Source organism: Haematobia irritans, chromosome 2, assembly GCF_050003625.1.
Source record: "Haematobia irritans isolate KBUSLIRL chromosome 2, ASM5000362v1, whole genome shotgun sequence".
Taxonomy (NCBI): domain Eukaryota; kingdom Metazoa; phylum Arthropoda; class Insecta; order Diptera; family Muscidae; genus Haematobia; species Haematobia irritans.
The window spans coordinates 78,554,432-78,577,168 of NC_134398.1; positions in this window are offsets into that span (position 1 = coordinate 78,554,432).

Below are 22,737 nucleotides of genomic sequence, written 5' to 3' on the forward strand. Positions count from 1 at the left end.
TCAGTGTACACGCCAGACAATTATAAAATCGATAGAACTTACATTAACATGCCACCAAAAATTATATTCCTCCAAGTAACAGTTGAACGCCTCCTTCGTCAGACGAAATCGTCCACTGAGCCTGCAATAAGGTGACTTTCTAACAGTGCACACCATTTCAAACCCATGGACTTACACTAATGACAATGGATACTCTAACCCCTTATTTGTCGCCGTGTTATATTATATTCATCTCATCCTCCAATTCAGAATTTGCATCAAATTTCGATCGAGCTCTTACTCCTGAAATATTTTTTGCTGGCACATTTTATTACCTGCACAAATAATAATTTATACTACGAGGGCAGTTCGGAAACTTCTTAGCCCAGCACAAAAAGCGCGGTATAAACAGAAAAAGTGAAGTGTTTCGGAAACTTCCATCTCTGTTATGAACACCAGTTAAATTTTGTTTCGATCTGGCAACTCCTTCATATAGAAACAGGTATTCAAAAAAGACGCATCCGCAATTTTTTACAATGGAAAAATTAGAAATGCGTGCTGTCATTAAATATTTACATAAAAAAGGTTTATCGGGACAAGAAATTCATAATGATATGGTGAATGTGTTAGGTGAAAGTGCTCCTTCATATGCAACAGTAAAAAATTGGGCTGCTGAATTTAAACGTCGTACAAGCATTGAAAATAAACCCCGTAGTGGACGTCCAAAAACAGCAACAACAATAGAAATTGTAGCCAAAGTGCATGATATGGTATTAGATGATCGACGAAAGTGCGTGAAATTACTAATATCATGGGCATCTCAAATGATCGAGTCCATTTCATTTTACATGAAGAACTACAGATGAAAAAGCTTTCTGCACGATGGGTGCCGCATTTGTTAACGGTCGATCAAAAACGCATAAAAATGGACATTTCTCAAGCTAGTTTGGATCGTTTTAAGCGAAATAAAATGGATTTTAAGCGTCGTTTCATAACTGTTGATGAGACATGGATCCACCACTATACTCAAGAGACAAAAGAACAATCCAAACAATGGACTGAAGCTGGAGGAAGTGTCCCAAAGAAGGCAAAAACATTTCAATCGGCTGGTAAGGTTATGGCAACGTTTTTTTGGGACTTCAAAGGTATTTTATTGATTGGCTATCTGCAAGGGTAAAACAATAAATTCTGAGTACTATTGCAAACTTTTGGATCAATTAAATGTACAAATTCGAGAAAAACGTCCTGGCTTACAACACAAAAAAAAAAAGAATTTTTCATCGAGACAGCGCACAAGAGTGTTTTAACAATGGCTAAAATCAATGAATTAAAGTACGAGTTGCTTGACCACCCACCTTATTCTCCTGATTTAGCTCCCAGTGACTTTTACTTGTTCCCAAATCTAAAAAATCCTTGCTGGCAGGCGTTTTACCTCAAATGAAGATGCAATTACAGTTGCAAACCAATATTTAGAAGACGTCTAGGAAAACTATTTTAATCAAGGGACAGAATTACTAGGAAAGCGTTGGACTAAATGTATTGAAGTTTCAGGAGATTATATTGAAAAAAAATTTTTTTTTGAAAAACTATTCTCTTTCATTGATAGGCTAAGAAGTTTCCGAACCGCCCTCGTAAATAAAAATATCTATCGAGTAAAACTCGATTTTTTTCAGTTTTTCCACATAAATATGGCATACGGACCGCTGGTTAATATCGTAGGTCGCTCTGAGGCCCACTTGTCAAAGATTCCCATCGTTCATCGGTGGCCTTTTGGTTCGCTCCACTCCACAATCTATTTTGATTGAAAGCAGTGGGCGTAACCTCGATTGGAGGACTTTGGGCTAAGCGCGCGCAACAAATAAAGAAATCATAAACTTTGCTTTAAAAATCTACTTCTTCAAATTTAGGAATCTTTGAAACTTTTTGAAGCAAGGTAAATTTTCCTTAAAGTAAAGAAAAACATTTGTGAGTTAAAGAAATAATTTTTAAAGTAGCTGAGATTTGAACCAGTATATTAAAGATAACAAGTATATACGGCCGCAAGTTCGGCCAGGCCGAATCTTATGTACCCACCACCATGGATTGCGTAGAAACTTCTACGAAAGACTATCATCCACAATCGAATTACTTGGGTTGTGGTATCTTAAAACTTCTTAACATCGTTTTCTAAATTGTGATTTAGTCCATACATGGTATATATTAGACAAAAAAGTTATGTATAGGTAAGTCTACAAATAATTACGAATCGATATGGACTTTTGAACGGTACGTAGAGAGCCAGAATTGAAATATGGGGGTCGCTTATATGGGGGCTATATACAATTATGAACTTGATATGGACCAATTTTTGTGTGATTGGGGATCGATTTATCTGAGGGCCATATATAACTATAGACCGATATGGACCTAGTTAAGCATGGTTGTTAACGACCATATACTAGCAAAATGTACCAAATTTCAACTCACTCGGATGAAATTTGCTCCTCCAAGAGGTTCCAAAACCAAATCTCGGGATCGGTTTATATGGGGCTATGTACGATCATGGACTGATATGGACCACTTTTGGCATGGTTGTTAAATATCATATACTACCACCATTTACCAAATTTCAAGCAGATCGGATGAATTTTGCTTCTCCAAAAGGCACCGGAGGTCAAATCTGGGGATCGGTTTATATGGGAGCTATATATAATTATGGACTGATAGGATGGTTGTTAGAGACCATATACTAACATCACGTACCAAATTTCAGACGGATCGGATGAAATTTGCTTCTCTTAGAGGCCTCGCAAGCCAAATCGGGGGATCGGTTTATATGGGGGCTATATATAATTATAGACCGATATCGACCAATTTTTGCATGTTTATTAGAGAGCATATACCAACACCATGTTCCAAATTTCAACCGGATCGGATGAAATTTGCCTCTCTTAGAGGCCTCGCAAGCCAAATCGGGGGATCGGTTTATATGGGGGCTATATATAATAATGGACCGATGTGTACCAATTTTTGCATGTTTGTGAGAGACCATATACTGACACAATGTACCAATTTTCAGCCGGATCGGATGAAATTTGCTTCTCTTAGGGGCCTCGCAAGCCAAATCGGGGGATCGGTTTATATGGGGGCTATATATAATTATGGACCGATGTGGACCAATTTTTGCATGGTTGTTAGAGACCATATACTAACACCATGTACCAAATTTCAGCCGGATCGGATGAAATTTGCTTCTCTTAGAGGCCTCGCAAGCCAAATTTTGGGGTCCATTTATATGGGGGCTATACGTAAAAGTGGACCGATATGGCCCATTTGCAATACCATCCGACCTACATCAATAACAACTACTTGTGCAAAGTTTCAAGTCGATAGCTTGTTTCGTTCGGAAGTTAGCGTGATTTCAACAGACGGACGGACGGACATGCTCAGATCGACTCAGAATTTCACCACGACCCAGAATATATATACTTTATGGGGTTTTAGAGCAATATTTCGATGTGTTACAAACGGAATGACAAAGTTAATATACCCCCCATCCTATGGTGGTGGGTATAAAAAAGCTTCAAATATAAGCTAACATTTATTTTGAGGATTTTGCATCTTTGTTTTAAAGTTTTATTGAAATTGAGAAGATATGGTTTACTTGAAAAGCTTTGTTAATAAATGAAAATTTGATAAATGAAATCTGTGTCCTAATTTTAATTCTGTAGGGCCTAGATTTAAAGCTGTATCTTTGGCTCGAAGTCAATATCATAATCCTTTAGGGAAGGTCAAAACTTTTTTTTGAGTGAAGCTCAATGATAAGGGACAAATGTTTTAGCCGAATGGCGTGTCATATTACGCCGAAATATTATTGGCATTGAGGAAATTAACCACTGAGTGTTTGCCATTAACATTCAGCATCCTTTTGACAATTAGAGAAATGAAAATGGTTCTTTTCTATATTTATTCTTTCTGCGAGGGCTCTTATTCCTATATTATGACCAAAAAATAAGTTTTCGACGGAAAGTTATGACGTTTATGGCATACGCATTATATCTCGTATGTATTCCAAATACGCCACAGTTTATGAAGGACCATCTTTAGGGGGAATATGCTACTTAATTCGCATTTTACAATAATTTCTAAGGCTTAATTGCGTCCCGTTTTAACGAAATCGAAAAGTCGATTTTGAAATTAAAGTGGAATGAAACACGTCTGAAATAAATCTCTTAATGACGACAACTCACCAAATTTTTTAATAATAGGTCAGTCCAATTTTGGCTTTTCGAATTTGGAAAATGGTGGACTTTGCAAAATTCGATTTTTCCAAATTAAAATAACAACTTGAAAATTATAGAGTGGGTGCAGCAAATGTGGTATACCTATTTGTTTTTCGAAATGATTAAGAATCACAAAACAACATTCGAGCACAGGTAAATGTGATTTTTTTCAACTGGCACAAATAAAGGGTTGCAAAAATCAAACTGATCTTTGACTGCTTCATTCTCTGACAGCCATAATCTATTCAACTTGATTTAGTTATTCGTATGTTCTTAGTTAGAAAGCTACACTGACAAAAACAGTGAACCCACCAGGAAGAAAACGTTTGATTAATTTTAGAAAATTTTGAATAGTTTTAGAAATTTTTAACTAAACAGTATTACAAGCGCTGGCATCACGCCGATATCACAAAAATAAGTAAATATTTTTCGACAAATTCAAGAAAAATTATTAGACATAAATAATTTTTTTCACTTTTTAAAGAAAATTTTGTAGTTTGAAGGAAAAAATTGGAGTTCAAAATTGCAAGAATATCTTTAGTGACATACGAAGTTCATGATGGACGCTGTTGTAGTAAAATTTACAAATTTTAAGAAATAATGAACTATTTTGTGAGAAGTACGAATTTAGTAAAACTTTTTACTTCATTTGTGTATAATTTTTTTCCGTCTTTTAGTTCATTTAACTAACGTACGCAAAAAATTATTAGAGTAAATGAAACTTTCTCCAAATATAATAATTTCATGAACTAAAATATAGTTAAATTGGCTTTAGTGAAATAGTGAGTTCACTTTTTTTTTGAGTGTATTATATCACACTACCAGCCTGTACCACATTTGCTGCGCTCACCCTACTTTTCCAGGTATTGGAAAACTCGAAAAGTTGAATTTTTGATTCTCATTATGAGTGAACAAACTGATGAATAAATCTAAGTTAGCTGAACCGATAAGGTGAACTAAAAGGAGCGATTGGAGCGACCTACTTTAGCACATTTAATATATGTAGCTATTGAACTAGCACTTCTCAACTATAGGAAAACTTTTTTGCTATGTAGTCAAGATGCAAAAAGGCAAACAATTTTAAGACGATTTTATTAATTTTGAAGATTTCAATAGCCAAGTTGACCTTAGTTCAACAAAATTTTCGTTCATGTCAGGACAAAGCGACTTCTTTATATAAGAGAAATGCATTTTCTATGCTAAGCAAACTTCGCATTCGTATTTCAAGGGCATGAAATGTTTGGCCTCACGACATTTTTTTTTTCAGTGTAAGACTTCACAGTATTCGCCTGATGTAGCACAGCATGACTTCAACGTATTCGCAAATTCAAGCGACCTCGTGAAAAGCTATTTCGGAAATTTATTTTAAAAACAGTTTCGAGAAATGAAAATAACCATGACGTAAATGTGATGGGGCCAGAAGGAGGGGTGGCTTTAGGGGAACGAAATAAATTTGTAAAAATAAACAAAGTCCTTATATTGTTTCTGCCAAGTAGTACATACCATATCTTGAGACACACTGTTGTTGTCTTGAGACACAATGTGTACCCACGAAAAAGGGTTGTTTCGAAATATTTTGAACAAACAAAAAATTTTGAATTATAATTTTTCTCCCTTTCTTTAAATATTATTGTATTTCCATTTGAATTGTCGTGAACATAACGAGAGAAATAGCAAATGTTATTACTTTTCATATTTTATGCTCGTCCTCTTTTATGTGACATTGATAAGATGATGTATATAGAAATATGACGATTTCCAAAAAAAAAACACCTGACATAAAATTGGAAAATCGCAACCATTTTATTGGCTCCGATTTAATGAGCAAAACTATTTTTATAACCTTCATTACTACTGTGATAAAGGGAATAATAAATTTAGGCAATTGTATCTATCATCCACATAAGTGGTTAATCACTTATAGCATCGATCTAGAAAATCGACAAATGCCAATAAAACTCTCACTTACACTCAAAAAATGAGCACTCCAGGTCCTAAGGTCAATTTAATTTTAGTTTAGTTTGTGGAATTTATTATGTTTTACTTAGATAAAATTTCTTCAATATGAGAAAGTTCCCTTGAGTTTAATAACTTCTTGTATACGTTAGTTAAAATAACTAAAAAATTATATATAAATGAAGCATTAGGATTTACTAAATGAAACATAAGAAATACAAAAAATAGTAAATTGTAAATTTTACCACAAATGTTCCCATTTTTTGACTTCCTATGACAGAATTGAGCCTTTTGCAATTTTGAACTCCAATGTTTTTGTTAAAACCAAATAAATTCTTCTTTCTTAAATGCCAAAGAAATTTTCTCAAATTCACCGAAAAATATTAACTTATTTTTGTTAAATCGGCGTGATATCTGCCTTTGTTATACAGTTTAGTTAAATTTTTCTAAAATTAACCTAACTTTTCGAAAATTATCAAAAAATGTCTTTACAGGTGGGTGTAGTAAAGTAATTATATTTAATTTGATAAAGACTCTACATTAATCAAATTCCAGTCTAGAAAACAATCTTAGGTATCTGCGTTTCTATCTTTGATCCAAACCATAACAGCCCAGCAAAAAAAGCGTCGCCAAAAAAGTAGTGAAAATATAATTTTTGGATCCGGAAGTGGTGCCAAATTGACGCAGAAGCGATGAATTTGACATGGGCTTGTCATAGGACGAATGTCCAACATTTCACCGGCCGCTGCACTGAATTTGCATCACTTCTTACGGTGCTTTGGATGTGAACTAAGAATTTTTGTGATATTTTGACAAATAAATAATTATTAAAATTTTTATAATTTTTAATACATTATAACGCTTGTCTGGAACGTTTGTTATCAAATATTTTCAAAAATTCGCAATTTTTCTAAAAAGAATTTAACATTTTTTTCGGCTAAATTTAAATAATTTGTACCATCTTATTAATTCCTAATCTGTTTTTAACCTATTGGAAACGAATAAATATAAATTTGAAAAAAATATGAAAAAGCGCGTTATAAAAAATTTACCAAAATGGACTTCCTGTGCAGTTAAAATAAAGAACATCTTTGGGAGAGCATTTTAGGAAATTCTTTTAAAGCTGTGCCTTGAGAAGAACTTCTAAATTTTTTTTTTGCTGGGAGGTATTATACGATTGTAATTTATTTTCCTCTTAACAAATTCCTGTATGTGATTTACCATACACTCAATATAAAGTGTACCCTTCTTTATGTTAAAATAAGCTAATTTTGAAGAAAGTTGAACTTCTGCGCCAAAGACATTACCTGTTTTCTAAACGATGTGATTTCTATATACTAGTTAACATTTTCCTACATGTATGTACCACTCTACATTGAAAAGAAAATGTATGTCATGAGAACGAATTTTTCGTCAAAAATGAGCTAACGTAACATTTCATCCCGGTGATGAATTTTTTGTCATGGCGATGAATTGTAATTTATCGGTGTGATAAACATATTGACATCCCATAGATCACTATTTTACGTCCAGGTGATGAAAGTATTTTATCTATGCGATTATGTTTTCCGTATCTGCTATTATTCTCTTTCATCCATGCGATGATGAAATTCTTCAAAATTACGATTTTCCTACGTCGTCGCTACAAACGCGAGCGTCACAGCGATTAATACTTTTCCTTAATTTGACGTAATCCATTCATCAATATGATGTAAACCGTTCATAGATTTGATGTAATATATTCATCAATATAAGTCAATTTTGTGGTAAGGGTGGATATGTTCGCTACATAGACAAATTTATATTAATGAATGGACGGATATTATTATATTGATCCACTCGATAATATCAATTCATTTACATTGCGAACATTTGCGTCCTTATCACAAATTTGACTTATATTGGTGAATAGATTACATCAAATTGATAAATGAATCATCAGAAATATTTTCTACGATACTTTTAAACACAACCATATTGTTTTTTGTTTCAATTAAATTTACATGTTATTTATTTGAAATAAAGTACAACTAACGAAATAAATACGTACTCGTATATAAAATTTATCATACACATCCAAATATCTACTTTTCTTCGAAAGCTGTTGATTTTGAAAATTTTACCATCTAGATACACAAACATTCTATCACCTTAATAGTGTTTAGATCACCAATAGCAAGGATGAAAATTTGTATGGGTTCAGCCTGTGGAGTAAACAAATGTATAAAGAAGAATGTAAAACTTGTAATTTTTATTTATTGCAAAAACTATTCGATCGTAGTAGAACTCACCCTATTTGTGCCCAAATGTTCCTTTTGAATTTTTTGTTCATTCAATTTTTTGTTCAGTTTAAAATCATATTCCGTTTTCACAGAACGAAAAATATTGCGGCAATTATGTGTAAATTTAGAAACAAATTTTATTTTTTTATTTTTATTTTTATTAAGTCTATAGATTTAATAATCCTTACAGACTAATTCTATAAATACATATTTACAAATAACATTATGCATTTAAAATAGTATTATTATACGCTTAAGTGTGGTATGATTTTCAGATAGGTCCAGTAAGAAGAAATACTTATTGAATTGGGAGAACAGACGAAGTATTGGGTTATTATTCTCATAATTTGACCTAGAACAAGGGATTTTTAGCAGCTGGTAGTTCCGTGATGGCCTCAGAGGAACATTCACATGCACTGACAAAAATATTGTCGAGAGGTCAAAGATTTCATGTCTTTAAAATACGAATACAAATTTTGCTTAGCATAGAAGACGCATTTCTCTAAAATAAAGTTATTTCTCTTGTCCAAAAGTCGATAAACTTTTCCATGAAGTCGTATTGTCCTTATAATTAAGTGATTTGACTTAAAAATGGGTATCTTAACATGAAAGAAAAAATTTATAGGCTGAGGTCAACTTGACTTTAATAATTCAGAAAAATTCTTTAAATTTAATGAAATTGTCTTTAAATTTGTTGACTTTTTGCATCTTGACTACAAAGCAAAAAATCGTTCAAATATAGGACATGTGTTTCAAAACTTTATTTTAAAGAAGTTTTTTACTTCAAACATAGCATAATTTCTACTGGAAGTCGAGTCCTAATTTGGAAAATAAAGTTGCCGTTAACTCATTTTTATAGGACTTTGATATCATATGAAGAAAAAAAGCTGTGAAGGCGAAAAATTAAAATTTGCTTCCTAGAAGCAAGTACACAAAACCTAAATTTAAAAGAGAATTGTGTTTTAAAAGTATCCTTACTTGTATTCTCCGCTTCTTTGGATAATTCAAATTTTTTAAAGTAAAGACAAAATCTTTGGAACCGAGTATGCTTTTTTTTTCAGTGTGGATCCGATTCAAAATATAGAAACAATCCTTCGTCCGTGAATAACATTAGACATGAAACTAATTAAGCATTGTACGGCAACTCTTTAAACTTGGGAGTTAGATTATATTCAGTCTGTATTCATATGTTAACTAGGAAGGTTACTAGAATTCCACCCATATCTGCGAAGACAGAACAAAAGAAATTGTTTCTGAACCGATTCTATTGAATTGCAGTGTATCGCATAAAGAGGATCCCAAATTACAGATGCATATATAACAGTTTTGTTACAACCGGATCAGAGAACTCCTTGCTCCACCTTTTGATGAAACCAAGAGTTCCATATGATTTGTTAATGGTTAATGAGATATGTCGTCGATACATACATATTTAAATGTTTTGTAAAACAATAGATTTTCCGAAATAAATTTAAAATTACACTTGTTATCTTCGCTAGAACACTCTATTGTATTCTTCAAAATAGTAACGAATGCATTTTATATTTTTATACCCATCACCATAGAATGGTGACGGGGGTATAATAAGTTTGTCATTCCGTTTGTAACACATCGAAATATCGATTTTCGACAATATAAAGTTTATATATATTCTTGATCAGGGAGAAATTCTAAGACGATATAACCATGTCCGTCTGTCTGTCTGGTCGTCTGTCTGTTGTAATCACGCTACAGTCTTCAATAATGAAGCATACGTGCTGAAATTTTGCACAAACTCGTCTTATGTCTACAGGCAGGTCATGGGCTATATCGGTTCAGGTTTTGATATAGTCCCCATATAAACCGCCCTCCCAATTTGGAGCTTATAGAAACCGTAGTTTTTATCCAATGCGCCTGAAAGTGAAAATCTAGAGGTATTCTCGAACCGTAAAGAGGTGTGCCGAAAATGATGAGTATCGGTCCATGTTTTGGTATAACCCCCTATAGACCGACCTCCCGATGTTACTTCTTGGGCTTTTAGGGTCCGTAGTTTTTATCCAATTTGGCTGAAATTGGTATTTTAGTACCATAAAAATGTTGAGTATCGTCCATGTTTTGGTATAGCCCCCATATAGACCGATCTCCCGATTTTACTTCTTGTGCTTGTAGAAACCGTAGTTTTTATCCAATTTGCTTGAAATTGGAAATCTAGAGGTATTGTAGGACCATAAAGAGGCACGCCGAAAATGGTGAGTGTCGGTCAATGGTTTGGTATAGATCCCATAAAAACCGATCTCCTGATGTTACCTTGGACTTATAAAATGCGTAGTTTTTATCCAACTTGCCTGAGGTATTTTAGGACCAGCAAGAGGTGTACCTAAAATTTTGACTATCGGTCCATGTTTTGGTATATCCCCCTTATAGACCGATCACCCTTTTGGTCTAATAGAAATCGTAGTTTTTATTCAATTTGCTTCAAAAATGTTTTAGTATAGCCAGATCTCCCGATTTTACTTTTTTGGCTTGTAGAAACCGTAGTTTTTATCCGATTTGCCTGAAATTGTAAATATACTGAAATTTTAGACTCGAAAAAACACGTATCGGATTTAGTTTTTATCGGTTCATTTGGGAACGCTTCCATATATACCGATTTCACTTCTTTGATCATAAAAATTGCTTAAAATTTCTCGTAATCATTTAAATAATAGGGGTGAAAATCTACAGATTTTAGATTTCAAATCAGGGTTTTATTTCATCATTTTCTTACACACTTGCAAGAGATGTTAATGATTCTTCTAAAACTCAAACAAAATGGGTTCTTATAAATCCGGAAAATAATATAGTCTTCATAGGTAAAATCCTTAAATTTATTTTCGGGAAGTGTACTGGTTGAACTGCTCTGCTTGGAAGAATATCTTCCCCCTGAAATTTCAAAGGAAACTATAATATTTGATTCATGGTGGTGGGTATTTAAGATGTGGCCAGGCCGAACTTACTGCTGTATATATTTGTTTCTTGTAGCTCATGCTCTTTTTCTTTATTAGATGAATGTTTTGTTCGAACATGCCTCTTAAAATAAAAAGCACATTTGTATCGTCGACTGTATGTGTGTTTAACGGTATGGTCACACTGGTCACATATCACAATAGGAGTATTTTCCCAAAACGGTATTCACATATTTCAAAAGTGATCCAGGAAAAAAGTTTGACACTTAATTTGAGCAAATATTTGCCTAATGTGACCATATCCTAAGCAAGTGATAACATTTTAAATGCTTAATATATTCTTTATTTTGGTTAAAAAGTTTATAGCATAGTAACGCTTCATATCCTTTTGTTTTTACCCACTTTTGTGTTTTTATTTTCACTTTCACATCATTAATGAATTAGCTCATTATTTTCGGCATGCGCGACCAACTTTACACTGTGAACTAAATTCATCAACTGAGAAGAACCATTTGAGGTATTCTTAAGGCACAAAAAAATCTATCACAAAACTACATATGGATGTGTTATTGCATTAGTATTTGAATACACATTAACGGAGTAGATGACATTTTTCGTCTGCTTGATTACTTTTTTGGTCAATTTGACGATTTTAATTTTTCTCATACCTCTTGGAAGCCAGTTTAAAAACAACCACGTGAACAAATGTTTGCTCAAATTCTCGTTTGAGTTATGAAAATAATTTTGCCCTCATAAGTAAAAACCGTGTACCGTAAAAAAATGTAGCAAGCGCATTTGTATGTGTGTGTGAGGAGAAATGAATACATATCTACAGAACGAATAAATTCTATCATCGAATTGAACACTGTTTCGTCACATTGACGATTAATTCGATTAATTCGACTTTTAAGTATTTCACTTTATAACTAATGAGCAAATGTAAATTACAATCATATATATTTATGCCATATATACCGCATATCGTTTTATGTTTTATTTAGTATTGAGAACGGCACACATTTCAGAGAAAAGTGTGTTTCATGAATTTGAAGATTTTTTCCCCGCATTTATGAAAACCATCATCCGGGATACATCATGGAAATAAAACACATAACACTTTTGTGTTCAAATGTGGAATTCATATAATGGGACTTCATATAGACAACATTAATTTAATTCGAACGCTAGTTTTGGAAATCTTTCGCTGAATCAAGAAGAAAATAGATTCGTCTCGTAGAGGAAACTGGATCGTCAATGTGACGAACGCTTTTTCTTTCCGTGTACTACAGAATAAAAGAATTTAACATAATTGGAATGATGTATGTATTAATTTTATGGAAATTTGTTCCTTCATGCGGCTAAATCATACACATTGTTGGAAAACCATTTACTTCAATATTGTTGTTTTCATTTATATAGCCCAATATTTTCTTCAATAAAAGACTTATTTTATTTATATATTATTATATATTATTTTATTTTTTAAATTTTAAAGTAAAGACAAAATCTTTGGAACCGAGCATGCTTTTTTTCAGTGTATGATTGCATTCAAAGTATATTCGAATATGAGTAAGTATTCACATATACTCTCTCATGAGTACACTTTTTAATTTTCTAATCCCAATCCCCTGACTTGATATAGAGTGTGGACGCACTAGGCCCAATATGAGCTAAAAATGTTTGCTGGTTCGATTTTGATTTCATATATATAGCCTCTTTAGAAACCGCTAGCCATTGGACCCTTAGAGCGTCCTGAGGTTTAATTTTTTATCCGATCCACCTGAAACCTATACCCGATATCTGTATTGGTCCATGTCGGTTCATTTTAATTACATTTTTGATATCAAGCTGAATTCAAAACAGGGAGAAACCAACAACAATAAGATATGTAACATAATTATAATTCGATTAGATTTTCATTGAATACGGGTTGATATTGAATAAGAATGCACCCAAATAAATAGATAATTGTTTTCAACGCAATATTTATGAGCAATATAAAACATTTATTATCTATTATGAATGTTTCGTTATGTGCAAAATCTGTATGTTTGGGTTCTAATAAAAATTTATTGCACAGCATGAATATAGTAATTGCCATACATATTTTGGCAATTTATGTTTTCGTCCCATTTCCATTTGTATTTCTTATTCAGCAATTTCTACCTAGTCATGAAACGTTCCTATCGATATGGATTTTCTATTGAGTTAACTTCGTAAAACAACATGGCAATGTCGTTCACAATCCATCTGCAATTTCTCTCGAAAATCCTCATTTAGTACTTTTTTTTGGATTTATTTCTCTCTATGTCAGAATCCTTTCTTTTCAATTCAACTGCTAGTGGGGAGTAAAATCAAGGATATACCCATTTTAAAATGTTGTTACATTGTCGAAAAATTGCTAGCAATTGTAATCGTCGTATGCAAACATTGTCACTGAAATGTAATGAAAGAAAAAACAAATCGCAAGAAATTAGAAAAAATGGAAAAAAGGTAAAATTGGTTTCCAAATGGGTTTCATAGCAATCGCAGGAAAAAATGGAAAGAACAAACTCCGAGATGGCATAAGGCGAAATATCGAATCTAACCACAGGAACGGAAAATATGCTGAGATAACATGTTTAGGCTTATTTTGGTCTTGCACACAAACCCGCATTTATTCTTGGGCACATATACGCAAGAAATTCCATTTAAAGAATCAGATAAAAGGATTTCCTACTGTGTATTCCATCATGAACATTGTACATCCATCGTCCTAGGCATTTGCCCATTGTCATCCTTTGCTAGTAGTAGTAATCCTTCAGTTTGTCGATTTTTGCGGGTACTTCGTTGGCAGTTTAAAATTCATGACTGCATATAAAAATAATTCCAAATTGGCTTCGATTGCCAAAAATAGGAATTGTGTCTTTCCTTTCATTCAAGTTATTTTCAACGTTAGTTGGTATACACAATTAATCAGTGGATACGTAACATTGGTAACATGTCTATAGTAAAGACAACAGTCACTTACTTAGGGCTAAGATAGGTATAGTGGCAGCCACTGGTATTATGTTCACAAAGAGTTTTCAGTTCATTATTATTATGATACTATAATTTCAGTCCATATTTAGCAAAATTGTAAAATCTCCGTTTGATAACCGTGACTTATTACATTATGCTTGAAACCACATAATAATAATAATTATATTTTTTTTAATAATAAGATTTTGCTTAAAAAGAAAATTGGAATCTTTGCTTCAATTTTTTTTCAATAAGTTTAGGATACGAACATTTGAAATTTGCATCCCTCCGGTAAAGTCGAATGTCTTTGAAGTAATGTCAATTTGCCTTATGGTAAAAAATATCACTTATTTTGGGGATTTGATGTAAAGTTTTTTTGAATTGAAAAACCGTTTTACGTTGAAGTATCTGTTATAATTTGGATTTTTAAACATGAATTTGTTTGCACATGCTTTATTAAATTATCGCAAAAAGAGAATTAAAAAAATCCATAAATAAGATTTGTATTTTTATTTTATTGTTATTGGTCCTAGATTTAAAGCTATAGGTCCATAAAAAATGTTTTTAATTTAAAGAAGCCGCATCTTTGGCTCGGAATCAATTCCAAAATCCTTACTTATGATATATGTGATATGTCATAAGTAATTTCATTTTATGTTAAATGACAGATCGCTGTTGCAGGTTTACTTCTCTTTATTCCATTGTGATAGTCAAGGAATTTACCTCATCGTAGAAAATTTATTGAAAATTGACAAATATTAAAAAATAAAAAAGAGAACTTATTGGAGGTACTTCTATCATAGGACAAAATCATGGTCATTAATTTTTTTGAAATTGAACAAACTGGTATAAAAACTGTTTGTACTCGTAATATATGTACAATCTTGGTAACGTTAATGAAAAACTAACCAAATGTTTTAGCTAACTTTGCAAAAAGGTTCAAAATAATTAATATTACGAGATTTTCATAAATTTCTGGAACATTGAGATAGGACCTACATTTTTTTGCACAGTAAATAATTTAGGGATTTCGATTTTGGAAAATTTGGAAAAGTCGACTTTTGAAATTCGAAAAAGTCGAATTTTAAATCGGATAAATTTATATTCACTGTATGTTATGTCTGTACATATGTATTCGTTGTAAATGCTCTCGGTGTTATCACAGAAATATTTGCATCATATGTCGCAGTTAATCCAATATCGACTCTTCGTCTTTTTCGTTAAAAGTTGATTAGTTAATTTTGGCAGATAAATTAGAAAGTTACAAAAGTAGATATCGGCTTTTCAACCTTTTGACAGAACGTCGATTGATCTGAAAGTACATTTTCAACTTTTTTATCCCTATAGTTAATATCATTATGATTAAATTGAAATGTTTCGTAATCACTGATATCAAAACTGGTCACATAGACAATGATGATAGAGTTGCCATTCCCACATTGCAATCATTCTATATTCTAAACCCTCCTTCTTCGAACTCGAATTTTGCATACTAGGGTATATTTGAGGGAATATTGTAGGCTGTTATGCTGTCGAATATGTCTTACAACATTCGTGTAGTACCATACGCCGTATCTACTGTACATTTTCTTTATTATATGGTTTTTGGTTTTTCTTACAGGAAGCTATTTGGAGGCATAGTTTGGTGTGAGTAGAATTGTACGTCGGGACTTCTTATAAAACAGTGTTTGCATGTGGTCTAACGTAGATATTCTGGTGATGACAACTGGAATTCAATTTTTGAAACATAGTAATTGGTAACGTCTCTCTTCATTTCTTTATCGGGTTACTTTTATTTCAATCGTTTCATTTATTTTGCTAGCTGCTGGCGTTCGTAGTGCCTATACTGTGTTGGGTTAGATTGGATTGAAATAGATTATGAAGATATTGGTTGCGGTGTACTTTTCACATATCAATGGATGATGACCAAAGCAATTTTCAATGTCACACTAAACATGTAACCACTCATATAAAACCTATCCATAAAAATATCAGCCAAATATTTCCAATTAAACAGTTGATTGAATATGAAAACGTAATCAATTAAATAATCAACTTGTACAATTAATTTTTTAATCAGATTAGAAAATGATGTGAGCCAAGAAAATTATAGACAATATTTTGCGTTTTTTAGTTAAAATATAAATTATACCAATAAATATTTTAATTACATAAAAATTAAAATTAACAATTGGTTTCTATAAAGATAACACAAGAGAAAAAATTACACTTTTTTGTGTTGATTTGAAATTTGTAGCAAAGTTGAGGTCGCTGAATCTAAATCTGCACTTGGTTTTTTTCTATAGAAATAAAATTTTGACAAAATATTCTATAGAAATAAAATTTTGACAAAATTTTCTATAGAAATAAAATTTTGACAAAATTTTCTATAGAAATAAAATTTTGACAAAATTTTCTATAGAAATAAAATTTTGACAAAATTTTCTATAGAAATAAATTTTTGACAAAATTTTCTATAGCAATAAAATTTTGGTCCATTTTTTTTGGGGATCGGCTATGTTGTTAGCGGCCATATACTAGCGCAATGTACCAAATTTCACCACGTACCAAATTTCAACAGAATCGGATGAATTTTGTTCATCCAAGAGCTCCGGAGGTCTGGGGATCGGTTTATATGGGGGCTACATATAATTATGGACCGATATGGACCAATTCCTGCATGGTTGTTAGAGACCATATACTAACATCATGTACCAAATTTCAACCGAATCGGATGAAATTTGCTTCTCTTAGAGGCTCCGCAAGCCAAATCGGGGGATCGGTTTATATAGGGGATATATATAATTATGGACCGATGTGGACCAATTTTTGCATGGTTGTTAGAGATCATATGCTGACACCATGTACCTAATTTCAACCGGATCGGATGAAATTTGCTTCTCTTAGAGGCTCCGCAAGCCAAATCTGGGGATCGGTTTATATGGGAGCTGTATATAATTATGGACCGATGTGGACCAATTTTTGCATGGTTGTTAGGGACCATATACCAACACCATGTACCAAATTTCAGCCGGATCGGATGAAATTTGCTTCTCTTAGAGGATCGGCAAGCCAAATTTGGGGGTCCGTTTGTATTTGGGGCTATACCTAAAAAAGGACCGGTATAGCCCATCCGACATACATCAATAACAACTACTTGTGCCACGTTTCAAGTCGATAGCTTGTTTCGTTCGGAAGTTAGCGTGATTTCAACAGACGGACGGACGGACATGCTCAGATCGACTCAGAATTTTACCACGACCCAGAATATATATTCTTTATAGGGTCTTAGAGCAATATTTCGATGTGTTACAAACGGAATGACAAATTTAATATACCCCCATCCTATGGTGGAGGGTATAAAAATGGGGATTTTCGTCTGGAAACAGTGAAGGCGCATTTGTCTGACCATGTGTGCGTATGTTTAATATATTTGGTACTCACAGTTTTCATACGCCACAATGGACGCCGTCTTTAAAAATACCTAGTGTTTGGATTGTTTGCGTTTGGAGATAAACTAAAATCTCATAAAAATTTTTTTCTGATCTTATTTCAGAAATATATATCTTATTTTTCTCTTATCTTTATGAAAACTACTTACTTCAATTAGAAATTTTTTGACAAATGTTTTAAACATGCAAAATAAAACTGAAGCTGCAAAATGTGACATCTGACATAGTGTAAGAACCAAAAGGAGGTCGTCGATGTTTCAGGATGTTGTATTTAGTTAGAGGTTAGATTTTTCGAATTGCACTCTGAGACTTCTGTGAAGAAATCGTGTCTGCACAATTCTCCTTCTTTACGATTAAGCGCCACCGAGCTACTCGCACGCAAAGCTGGCAAAATCGCTAAAAGTTGCCAAATCAACCGTTACAAATGTTATTAAAGTGTTTGGGGAACGTTTGTCGACAGCCAAGAAGTCTGGATCGGGGGGAAATCGAAAACTGGAAGCCGCTGAGACGACAAAGAGAGTTGCCGGTAGTTTCAAGCGAAACCCTAACCTCTCTATCCGATATGCCTCAAATAAGTTGGGTGTATCTTCTACAACCGTGCATCGAGCCAAAAAACGAGCCGGACTATCGACTTACAAGAAGGTAGTGACTCCAAATCGCGATGATAAACAAAATACGACGGCCAAAGCGCGATCCCGGAGGCTGTACACGACGATGCTGACGAAGTTTGACTGCGTGGTAATGGACGACGAAACCTACGTCAAAGCCGACTAGAAGCAGCTTCCGGGACAGGAGTTTTATACGGCAAAAGGAAGGGGAAATGTAGCAGATATTTTCAAGCACATAAAACTGTCAAAGTTCGCAAAGAAATATCTGGTTTGGCAAGCCATCTGTACCTGTGGCTTGAAAAGCAGCATTTTCATAGCTTCCGGGACTGTCAACCAAGAAATTTACGTGAAAGAGTGTTTGAATAAACGTCTGCTGCCTTTCCTGAAGAAACACGGTTGTTCCTGGCATCTTGTCATTACAGTAAAAAGGCCATGGAGTGGTACGCCGTCAACAACAGTATATATATATATATATATATATATATATATATATATATATATATATATATATATATATATATATATATATATATATATATATATATATATATATATATATATATGCACCGATCAGGAACCAAAGTGACTTACACACATATAATATAATAAACTTACCACATTGAATGACTATGGCAAATGTACAAATTATGCAGACGATATTTTCCTTCTTGTAGATGATTGATTCCCTCGAAAGTTTGAAACTTTAAAGTTATGGTCTTCCGCAAGGTCTCCACTATCTACCTTGGAGTTTAACTCATGTATAAACTTTCGTTTAGGAAGCAGCTAAACAAAAGACTTTGTTGTTTAATGCCTGTTGTGATTTCATAATATGTTATGGCGCACAAATCTGGAGCTTCAAAAAAATGTTTAAAAATTGTTCCGATTTTTCATTGAGAGAATGATAATAGAAATACCCAGAATTACGCCTTGAACCTAGAAATCGGATTTGGCTATTTGTATTCATCTAATTTAGATACACAGTTTAGATATACAAATAGGGTTCTGAACCACGGACAACATAAACTTCGACGTGTATTTGCTGAGAAGTTTATCGAATTAAATATATTGAGCTAAGGAATGGTCAAGTCTATGCCAACATCTTGAATATACGTAGAGTAACCAACAAGTTAGTTCCTATATGTGCTCTTTGGGAAATTTTAATACAAAAGTCTAAGAAAATTTGAGGATTTCTATGTAGATGCTTATAATTCATAATTTCAAAATCTTTATTCGGAGTCACAATATCGCCCCGGCGCCATAGGCGGGGTTAGGAATTTCTCCCAAATTTTGAAATTTGCACTCAAAAATTTAAAACAAAAAAACTGGCGTGATAAGTAAAATTATACGTACTTAACATAATATGTGATTAATTTAAGGAGAAGTTATCTAAAAATTGTACGTGGATGAGGCAAGATCCTTTGTGCCGTTAAGACCTTAGTTGAGGAGTCACTGGAATCAAAGACAAAACTCATTATGGAATGCGATGCAAATGCACATCATAGTATTTGGGGAAGTAGTGATACTAATGCAAGGGGAGAGTCGCTAATAGAGTTTATTTTGCGTACTAAACTGGTAGTTTGCAATAAGGAAGATGTACCAACCTTTGTCACTAAAAACAGGCAAGAGGTTTTGGTCATCACCTTGGTTTCGCAAGAACTGAATGATAAGATATCTGAGTGGCAAGTTTTGAGGAAACGTAGCTTCTCAGATCATCGCTACATCAGTTTCAGATTGGCTGTTCGTACTTCAAAGACCATATTTCCGCCAAATGTTAGGAAAACTGATTGGAATAGGTATAGAGAATCGTTCGATATGATGATACCGGAAATACCAGAGACAAATATGAGCACTGTGCATGAAGAAATCCTGCAGGAAGCTCTTTAACAAAGCAAAGTCCACCAGCGCTCCTGAGTATTGGGACGCTTACAAGAAGAATCTGAAAGGATACAATCGAGAACTGAGAAAGGCTCAGTATAACTCTTGGAATGATTACTGCAGCGGTATTGAGAATACGTCCGAGGCTTCCAGACTACGGAAAGTACTATCGTCCACTAACACCGCTCCAGGTTTCATTAAAACATCGGAAGGCAATTGGACAACGTCCAGTGGGGAGACGCTGGAGGTACTATTGAAGTTAACGCAAAATGTTCATACAAATATTCTTCGGAATGCGCAGCGAAGCGGACCGGGTTACGCTAGTTAATTATAAACATATTTGTGAGTCACAACATTTTTCGTGAATCACGATATTTTTCGTCATTTTCGTTTCGTCAGTCAAGACATATTCGTGTCACGTGCACACTTCTGAGTACAAATTTTCTTTTCGGGAGTGTGCATGAGCTCCCGTTCAAAACAAAACAATAGACTTTGCCTGTATACCTAAATGCTAGATGCTTTAGAAATTATACCAACGGTTTGGTTTCAATATGTAACGTGGATGAGGCTGAAAGTATGATCCTCTTTATCTCAGTATGTCCAATAATTTCAATTATAATAGGAGTCAATTTAAGTTGCGATATTTTATTTATAGAGCGAATGAAAGAGAAATAATAGATATGGAAACCGAGAGAGTTGACGATAGATATCATAGCCCAGTGAGAAAAACAAATGTGAGCAAATGGTGAATTTTGTTTGCGGCTTCAGGTATATAATCTCGCTTTTATCTAATATACACTACAAAAACCTAAACCGTTCATGGCACTAAACCCAATTTAACTCTATTTTTGGGAGCCACCGTGGTTAGGTTAGGTTAAGTTAAAGTGGCAGCCCGATTAAGTTTCAGACTCAGTTAGAGTATTCAGTCCCTTGTGATACCACATTCAACTAAACGTACATATTACATATGGGCACTTCTAGTTTTAACCACTGAACCTTCTCTATTATTTTCTTTTGTTGAACCAACCAGATTGTTCCAAACACATTAACATTAACAGACTGCTTAAGTTAATGTTTTCCAGGTCATCCAGTAATCTAAAGCTATATGCCCCTAAAATTCGCTTGCGCCTTACACAAAATGCAGGACACTCACACAAGAGGTGTTTAATTGATTTCTTTTCCTTTTTTTTGCAAAATCGCCTATCAGGCAGCGACCCGTTATAGTAGATATCTAACTATTGGACACACATTTTCCTGGATATCAGACGGAAATTCTATCGGAATCTAGGATAAAATGGGCGTTAAATAGCTTTGGGCCATTCAAATCCCCCAGACCTGATGGAATTACTCCGGCGGAATTACAAGCAGTGACTGAAAGAATTATCCCCTGGTTGACGGTGATATATAAAGGATGTATAAACTTAGCATATATTCCAGAAAAGTGGAGGGAAAAAAGTCGTTTTCATACCGAAAGAAAGAAGGAAGGAAGTGCGAAGGATTTCCGACCAATCAGCTTATCTTCATTCCTACTTAAGACTCTGGAGAGGTTGATAGACATTTATCTTAGAACTAGCGCCGATTCAAGTTTGCTCTCGAAACGACAGCATGCGTACTCGAAGGACCGCTTTATTGAAAGCTCACTATCTGTCAAAGAATACACAATCGTGGCGTTTCTAGACATCGAGGGGGCATTCAACAACGTCCATCCGAGCTCGATATTAAATGGACTGGCAACTCTGTATGTTGATACAGGTATACTTAGGCTGCTAGACGAACTGCTAATGAGGAGACGTATTTCGGCCACACTAAGGCAAGCAAACATACAAAGGTATGTGAGCAGAGGCACTCCCCAAGGAGGAGTTCTATCACCTCTTCTTGGGAACGTTGCCATAAACAACCTTCTGGTTTCCCTAGAAAAAGAAAGGATAAAAATGGTGGCATACGCAGACGATGTGGCTCTAGCAGTCAGGGGAAAATTCCCATTATATGACTGGCTACAATTTTGAAATTTTTGGCAGTTCGGAAACTTCTTAGCCCAGCACAAAAAGCGCGGTATAAACAGAAAAAAGTTAAGTGTTTTGGAAACTTCCATCTCTGTTATGAACACATGTTAAATTTTGTTTCTATCTGGCAACTCCTTCATATAGAAACAGGTGTTCAAAAAAGACGCATCCGTAATTTTTTACAATGGAAAAATTAGAAATGCGTGTTGTCATTAAATATCAGCGTTGCCAATTTAGCTATTTTCCCGCTACACGCAAACAAATAATTCTTTCCTCCCAAACGAAATTTTAGACAAACAAAGTTCGTTTCTCATTTACTTTTCGCAGTAAGGAAGTTTATTTGGAAGAAACGTATATATAAAAGTATACTCTTTTCCAGGATGTAAAAACAATTTC